The sequence below is a fragment of the Macrobrachium nipponense genome, chromosome 12 (genome assembly GCF_015104395.2).
Source record: "Macrobrachium nipponense isolate FS-2020 chromosome 12, ASM1510439v2, whole genome shotgun sequence".
NCBI classification, from domain to species: domain Eukaryota; kingdom Metazoa; phylum Arthropoda; class Malacostraca; order Decapoda; family Palaemonidae; genus Macrobrachium; species Macrobrachium nipponense.
In genome coordinates this window covers 4,788,370-4,797,292 of record NC_087205.1, presented here as the reverse complement: position 1 = coordinate 4,797,292, position 8,923 = coordinate 4,788,370, and the positions used below count along the sequence as shown (strand labels likewise).

General features: G+C 36.8%; 1 long non-coding RNA gene across 1 annotated transcript; it reads right to left on the bottom strand.

The window, feature by feature from the left end:
* Nucleotides 1-2,325: 2,325 nt before the first annotated feature.
* LOC135224311 (uncharacterized) lies at nucleotides 2,326-7,522 on the bottom strand. Its single transcript, XR_010316698.1, has 3 exons — nucleotides 7,419-7,522; nucleotides 5,805-5,935; nucleotides 2,326-3,740 (listed from the first exon to the last, which is right to left on the bottom strand). It is a non-coding gene; the product is annotated as an uncharacterized LOC135224311 (long non-coding RNA).
* Between the last annotated feature and the right edge of the window lie 1,401 nt (nucleotides 7,523-8,923).

Below are 8,923 nucleotides of genomic sequence, written 5' to 3'. Positions count from 1 at the left end.
TATGTATATAAAACGATTTTAGGTAAATTTCTCGAATGCAATCTCTCGAAAGTCTAATTCTCGAACTCAATTGCTCGAAAAATAACTTCTCGAACTATCATTTTCTCGAATCCCATATTTCTCGAAAACTGATATCTATTTTGTAGAGAAACATTGAATGGAAAATTTTCATGTATTTCAAGGAAAAATATATCCTTTTGGTTGACAAAGCACAAATGTTAAGAATTTATTGTAAATGAAGGAATGAAAAAAATACAAAGGTTATGATTTTATTATGTATAAAAATATTATCATTCAGAATGAAATACAGTATTAAAATTTTAATCAATCAAAATGAAATGTTGTATGCTACACTTCGTAGATATTCTTCGACAGGCCTCTCTTCGTCATAATTTATTACAATGGTTTGTAACCTTTTTGCAGTCACGATACTTCTTTTTGCGCACAGGAATCAGGAATACCAACACCTCCCAAATATTGTTCAGTTCGTAGCTCCTGTAGATTTTGTTCTCGTTGTAATCCTTGTATAAATTGCCAGATGGATGGATGACAAGCACTTAATTGCTGTTCGAAACCGTAATGCCAGCCCTCGACTGCATTGTTCGTCTTGGGCATTTCTTCTTTGATATAATCAAAACAGTTCCATAATTCATGTTTAAAGAAAGGAGCACGTCTACGGTTATTTCTATGTGGCCGCCCGATCTATTATCTTCAAAAGAGTCTACCACTCTTTGAATTTCAACGGGAAAAACTTCATTTTCAATTAAATATTCAAATGTTTCTTCGACCTTGAAAACTGGTACAAATGCTAAATATCCATTTAAACATAATTTTTTCCTTCCCTCTCAACATACGTTGCTTCCATCTTGATGGGTTGAGACTACTGGAGAAAAATAAAACAGGAAAAACTCAATTCAGAATTTTGTAAACAGAATGAGAAGCGTTTAGAATGCTAATAGCCTCTTTATAAATTGGTCTTTGGCGCTTATGGGATACTTTCGATTGAGTTCGAGAAATTTACTTGTTTGTTTTCGAGTAATTGACATTCGAGAAAATGATAGTTCGAGAAATTATTTTTCGGTCAATTGAATTCGAGAAATTTACCTTCGCGCAATTGATTTCGAGAAATTTGCCTGACAACATATAAAACTATTTTTAGGTCGTGGGGATAGCAGCCTCACCATTCGAAATGATAGTCTACTACTAATGTGGCATACGCTTGGCTGTAAATATACAACCAGTGATTGGCTGAAATCAGTGTTTCTAACATCGTAGACTTACTGTGGTAAAGAGGCAAACTATTTCTGCTCTAATTAATCTTAATACTTTGCATGTTTGTATAATTTTTTTCTTCGGCATACAAACCATTATAATGCACCAGTGACTGGGCAATTTCAAGAGGAATTTGCCAGATAACTTATCCCACAGAAGTTCGAAGTCTTACTGACTTCCACACATCCTTTTGTGGGTTGAAGAGATAAACCCATAAAAGGTCATCTTAGACTCGTCTTTTTTTAATATTGGAAGGGACTTGCCTCCATATAAAAATTGTATTGTGTAGGAACAATAAATTAAAAGTAGTGGACTGCGGCTCACTCACCTGCGTCTGACCAGTTCCACCGTGTGATGGATAATTTTTCCCCAATGGCCGCCGGTAGAGGAGAAAAAAGAAAGACAAAGGAAGAAGACAAGTCATGTCATTCACTCTCGCTTCCAAAACCAACAGGATGAGCTACACAACTTGTTGAGCAGCCGCCACTGGACCCAAGGAGAAAGTGGCTCTTACACGCACTGAATTGGAATCTAAATCTGGAGAAGTATATGCTTCTTCTGATTACTTCTCGGAGCCGAAAGAAGATAGTATTCATGGACACTTCCTTCTTGTTCCGGCGTGAGGTGAAACGATACGAAAGGTATACTCTCCTCTGGTCCCGATCTAAGCTGCTTGTCTCTAAGCATAACCGGTTGAAAATGACCATTATTTCAGTTCTCCCTTACAATATATATAATAATATAAATATATATATATATATATATATATATATATATATATATATATATATATATTATATATATGTGTGTGTGTGTGTGTGTGTGTGTGTGTTGTGTGTATGTAGGTACATAGATAGATAGGGAGACAGAAAGCCAAGTAAATATAAAATCAAGCGGTACCTTTGACGGTAATAGATGTCCACCGTACAGTTGGTCACCCTTTCAGCGGCGATGCTTTTTTTTTTTTTTCTTTTTATTGTGAATATAACTACACTGAAAACAGCACATTTCAGAAACTTTTATGTAACAAAGTAGGAAATATATACTAAAATGTACATTTCAGAAACTTTTATGTAACAAAATAGGAAATATAAACTAACTTGAAAAACAATTTTAAACAAATCATGTCTCAGATAAGTATCGCGTATTATTATCATCAATATTATTATTGTTATCATTATTATTATTGTCACTACAGCTAGAATCAGGTTACATCAGTGGCCGGACTGGTGATCAACTCTGAAAACATTTTATCCTCAATTCTCTCTCCCGTTCATTCGTTGTCCAAACTTGATTGTTGAGAGGTGAAAGTTTTGAAGGTGCCTTGGGGAAAGCATGCATGAATCTATCTTACTTGACATACAAACTTTCACCACAAATGCCTTCACCATCGGAATACATAAACCACGACACTGCAATTATTGCGGATACGGCACAAGCCATATATAGGTGTGGTTCTTGCAACCCCACCGGAACCGGAAAGAGCATCTGTTCACACCTTTTTTGTCACGTCTCTGATCTATACATCAGTTACGACTATTTTTTCCTATTTTCTCCCATAAGCGAATCCAAACAATGATTCCTTGTAATTGTAGCATCATGCTCTACGAAGTACGACCATAGCTCGAATAATAATAATCGATAATAACAAAAATCCGAGTGGATCTTTCTTGTTTTTCTGCCCGGGGTGAGGGCGGAGTAGGTTGGGGATTGCGAGGTTAGAGGCACGCGTGGTAGAGGAGACATGACACATCTACCCTCCTCCTGCAAACACGTTTGTCCGCCCCGGGTGGGGGCAGGTTAGGGGACACATGACAGGCAGCATCGGGTTCCAGTGCAGCGTGGCGCGAGTCATCAAGCTCTTAATAATAAATAATAATAATAATAATAATAATAATAATAATAATAATAAGTAACACAAGCGTTGGTGTTTCGGATGCTAACCTAGTGACTAGCCTGTTGCTGTACTATGTGGTCTCAGTTGGTAGCCCTGGCAGTGACCAAAACATACTCGCTGTCAGTACTACCCCTGAGGACATAAGCCCGCTAAATACATAAACACTAACCGATTAGTTTCTTATTTACGTCTCATCCCATTCAAAAAGTCTGCACAGAGGATTGAAAGATAAAGGGCGGACTTTCAACGCTGTCAACAATGGGCTGACTAGTTAAACATCTGCAGGTTTTATCCTGGACGTATGCTATCGTTAGGTTAGCGACCTCCTTCCCACCCTCGGTTATTAACATAAGGACCTCGCGCGTTTCTTCTGTTTCGGTGCCACAATAGAAGCCATTCTCGCCGCAGGGGTCCAGAAAGTCACGGCAGCGTAGCACCTCCAGCGGCTTCCCAGTCCACGTCCCAGGTATTGTGAATTGGCGATAATGGTGAACCAAATAGTTCCTCACGCTCTTCCAGGCCACGAATGTTTTACGTGGTTCACATGCTCGCTGGGGGCCGTCCTGTTCTGCTGTAGAGTATTTCCGTTGGAAAGGGAGACAGGTGAAACATAGTGAATGAATAATCAAAGGAAATTCCAGTTTACTTAGGTTTAATCACCAGCACATAAAAGCAAGTCATGAAAACGGAAATTATATAGCTAAACTCTCAGTCAAAGATGATGAACGCATTCACAGTCGTGCACCTTTTGGCATGTCCAAGATAATTTCTTGAGCTATTCATCTACACTTACACAGAATACACTGCTCCTGTGTCAGTTCAAAACATGACAGAGATCAAAATCGGAAATGTGTGTACACTATTTCGGCAATCTGCCCAGGGCTATTTCTTAGGGTGCCCATCCAGGGCACCGTTTAGCTCTAACCCATATCGTTGTGATATATAATGAACGCTGTATGGTAACATTAATGTTTCCACTGCGCATTTCAAGAACGGTCAGTTTCGGGTTTTATGAAATATTCATCTGCCTGAAACGCACAATGGAACCATTGTCTGCACGGAGCAACGCAAAGAGAAGTGACAGGAAGGTGTTCATGAATAAATTACGTCTGTGATATATATATACTGACAATAAGAAATATAAATCCAATCCAATGTAGTACTCCGTCATTACGGTTTTGGGGACTTACAAAATTCATACATAGTCTTCTATTCACGAAGCTGGTTAGTATTTTACGGATGTGTTCCTACAACAAATACTTGTGCCGTTTTGAAATTCCACTAGATATGCCTTTTAACAGTTTTATGTCATAGTCTAAATATTTTTCTGTATAATAAACCCATCGTCGATGACCCTGGCACTTATGACGCCGGATGACATCTAATAAATAATCTATCAACCAGTCCTCTGAGAATCTGCACAATGTAGGAAAGCGTAAAAAAAAGCTCATTTACAAGACCACACTGTAGTAATCAAACTGGGAAAAAATTTCTAACTAAATATATATATATATATATATATATATATATATATATATATATAAATATACATTTATATATATATAGATACATTATATCTATATATATATATATATATATATATATATATATAGATATATATTATAGATATAAAATATAAAATATATATATCTATACATATATATAATATAAAATATGAGTAAAAATTAATAGTACAAAAAATATTAAGCAAAAAAATTTCAGTCACAGGAAAAGAAGTAACAGTGAGCTTGCAAACGTTCAGCAGAAAATGATGAAGACTTATAGAAAGTGAGTCGGGGATTAGAAAAAGCGGTGGACTCCAGAGGCAGCTGAGAGTAGCTGGACTTCTTTGAACATCGGGAAAAGAAGGATAAATCGCATCAAATACACCTGAATAGCGTGACTTTCCAGCTCGATAAGTAATCCATATTTATGACTAACTGGGGAATCCATATTTTTTAATTAATAACGGGGGATATTTCAAAGAAAAGGATGTTTGAGAAACACTGAGGAGGACAAGAGAAGGAAGGAGCGAATGAACCAAATCACTGATCAATGGATACGCCTTCGTTGTGGGAGGAATCGAGTTAGGGCCCGATCCTATATAAATGGGAACTTTTATGAAAATGATCAATTCTTTTAAGACAATGCAAGAAAGATGTGTGATTGCATGAATTTCTAGTATCGGATTCATGGAATTCAGGCAGTTCAGCCAAGCACTGAGGCAACTTCAACGATTCTGCGCTAAAGTTAGCAAAGAGAAAGAGAAAGAGAGAGAGAGAGTTGGCGTAGTTAGACAGCAAGTTAAAAAGACCTAGGAAATACGTGAGATGAAGCACAACGGTCTAAAAGTGAAACCTGGCGAAACCCCCACGGCTGTGTTAAGAATTAATGGTAGAGAGGTTGGAGAGCAAGATTGAAAAAGGGAAACGGGAGCGGAGGCAAAGTAATAAAAGGCTAAAAAGTGGGCGCAGCTTGGGGCCTAAGGAACGCTGCATACACCCTTTAAAAACAATGCTTATGGAGCGCCGCGTGAGGTCCGTGCATGGCACTACCTCACTACGCCAAAGAGTAATGAGTCAATTGGAAATTATCAGGTAAAACAAAATTTCTATTGACTGGAACATTCACTTACCACTAGGAAAACCACAGGTAGTGCTTGAATAGTAGAAACATATGACTACCAAAAACAGAGGCCGCATCTTCGTGTCCATGTAGATGTATGCTTGTTACAATCAGAAAGTTAGGTAGACTATTTCCCGTGACCTGAGGGAAAAAAGGAAAATGTATCTGTAGTCATACAAAAGAGATATTTTCAATTGCAATATAAAAATTTGAAAGAAAATACTACTTACATTACGAACTCAAACCCGCCACGTCAAGACACCAATAATGTTTACAGACATGAATAACTGGAGTAATGCGAAAGTTTCATAAATATACAAACCTCTTCTCTTACTTCTGTCATTCCAGAATATTTCAAGTGTTACAGTTAGATCTTGTAGTGACCCATTCATTTCGTTATTAACTAGCAACTCTTCACTTATGGGTCATATTACTTTTTTTCTAATTAACGGAAAGTGTCATGAATTCTGAGAAAAAAAAAAATGTGACAAAATGTAACACTGTCAACAATATATGTTAAATTCATAACAAGAAATATGTAACACTAAGTTCAGATATCTGAGTTGTTCTCAGATGACCCGCGGAACGTAAGAAAGAGCTGCTTCATACACTAGAAATAACGAAAAGTGTAAGAAGTAATCATGATGATCTTTGAAGAAAGTTTGTTTTAATTCTGGAAAAACTGAAAGATGCTAAAAGCAAAGTAAACTCTGTAAATCCTCCAACCATTCGCACCGTGTCAAATGGAAAGGGAGTTTAAATAATGAACATACTGTACCTGTGATTTCGTTTGTCTAAAAAAATAAACAAAGATATAACAAAAAATATCATCAAAACTGAAGTAATGCAACAGAACTACGTACACTATAGTAGGCAACTCTATGTGAAAGTAAAAGTGCTTTGAAGCATACGTAAGCAGTAACTTGCAGTCAACTCGCGCGCTGCTTGAGCAGTGTTTGCTGCAGCCTATTTGTACAGCTTCCCGCCATTGAGATCAGCTGGTCACCCACAGACTCGAGAAAGCGCTAGAAGTATAACTAGCACATTTAAAATCGCCCGAGAAGACACGAAATGTCTGCTACGACTCGGGTACCCAAATGTACAAATCATCTATTAGCATCGGAGCAGTTCTAAAGTACAATTCTAAGCTACTCTTACGTTTTCGGAAGAGAAGAATGCTGTAAGTTACGATGTGTTTGCCACCGCTTTACTCATGACAGCCAACCAGCAGACACCTTTCATACAGCGTTCATTTTATTGTGTAATGTGTGATCTTACCAATAGATCCCTATTACCTTCGCGAATACATCGTAACTAAGAACTTTCCAGAGTCTTTCGACCACACAAGAGTATTTGTTATGGCAAGATCATTCTAGGAACTCAAGAAGAACAATTTAAGATAAGTATTACAGTGGTTAGGCTTTTCAAGTTACGGTTCAAGTCAAATATTATTTAAATATTATTTAAAGGATGTTTCATAAGTCTTTATCCCTGAGTCTGTAGGCAAAGTTGGCTAGCATACCCATCAATTTTGTCCATATAAATGTAGCTGGCTAAAACTGAGAGCGCTAATTTTTCTTCCAAAGAAACTCCAAAAATTCTGTGACAATACTGGATGATTTACCTTCAAAGAAATCGAAGCCAACCAAAAACGTTCGTCTTCAGCGACGAGTTTCGCACAGAAACTGCACACGTCCACGTCCTACCGCTGAGCTGGAATGAATGCTGGAACCTTGGGCTGTGGCTGGTAGTTTCTATCTTGCTGGAATGCAGCTGACTCACCGGGAAAATGACGTCATTTAAGCTCTTTTGTCATCGGTTCAATTCCGGATTCTCTCACTGTGAATCACTGATAAACTCCGACCGAGTTTCTAAAGGCAACAGTGATCCCTTAAGAAGCTTATTAATCATGCAAGAAATCAAACTAAGTTCATTAAAACAAGCGTGAAGTAATCAGCTTAGGTTAATTGAAAGGCCTCCCCCCAACAACAACTTTAAAACCCTAAGTATTTCAAACATCTTCAATAAAGTTGAAGGAAAACATCACAATTTATCACTCAATCTCTACATAAATCAAATTCAATAAATGAAACGCAGTTATAACAATTTTAAATAAAAAAAATTATTTTAGAATTTATAAGTAAAATTCGCAATCTCAAGAAAGTTTACAATTAAAAATATTGCAGTTTATTTAATTCTTGAATCAATTATCAAATAAAATTAAATTAAAATTAAGTTATCAATAAAATTCACTAATCAAGAATGAAATTGCTCAAGTAAAATTCAAACTGTTAATAAATGATTAAGAATTGAAAAGAAATCTTAGTACTTGCAAATTAATTCACAAGTGTTTAATTAAATCGTGTGCAATTTTAAATAACTAAGAAACGCCTAAGTTCATCAAACAAATTGTGAATGCAAAATATAAAAATGGGTAAATGCACAAAATGTACCACCGAGTGTGAAAACTATGAAATTGTAGACAATGAATACATATAAAAAAACTTCAGATGAAAACAAAATACACACTCGAAAAATATGCAAAATAAATGCACAGTAATTACTGCATGTTCAATCCTCAAAATAATTTTTGATCTTGGTTGAAAAAATAAATCAGCACATTACCTTACCAGTTTCCAAACTTCAGCAAAACACGGTGACCTGATTTTCGATCATACAAGGGTTCTACCAGTACAATGAAACACGTAAGATAAAATTAACACGTGTATTTTCCTTGATAGTTACACAGGGCCCTGTTACTAATAGTATTGGCCGAAATTGTGGGTGGGTCGACGGGCTTTTTTGTTTGCGTTTCTTTTGTTAATTTGTGTAACTCTTCTAACGCGTGTTGTATAATTGTTGCCACTGCCGGATCATTCACACTGTCCTTTTTCTCGGCACTGTTATTGTTAGCACTGGTACTCCCGCCGTCGCGCGCCGCTTTTCTTCGAGTTTGCATTGTTTATTTCACCTTCACAATTACGCTGTAAATTATTATGCACTGGCAAGACCCCACACCTGACACCAATTTATATGACCTGATTTTCGATCATACAAGGGTTCTACCAGTACAATGAAACGCGTAAGATAAAATTAACACGTGTATTTTCTTTAATAGTTACACAGGGC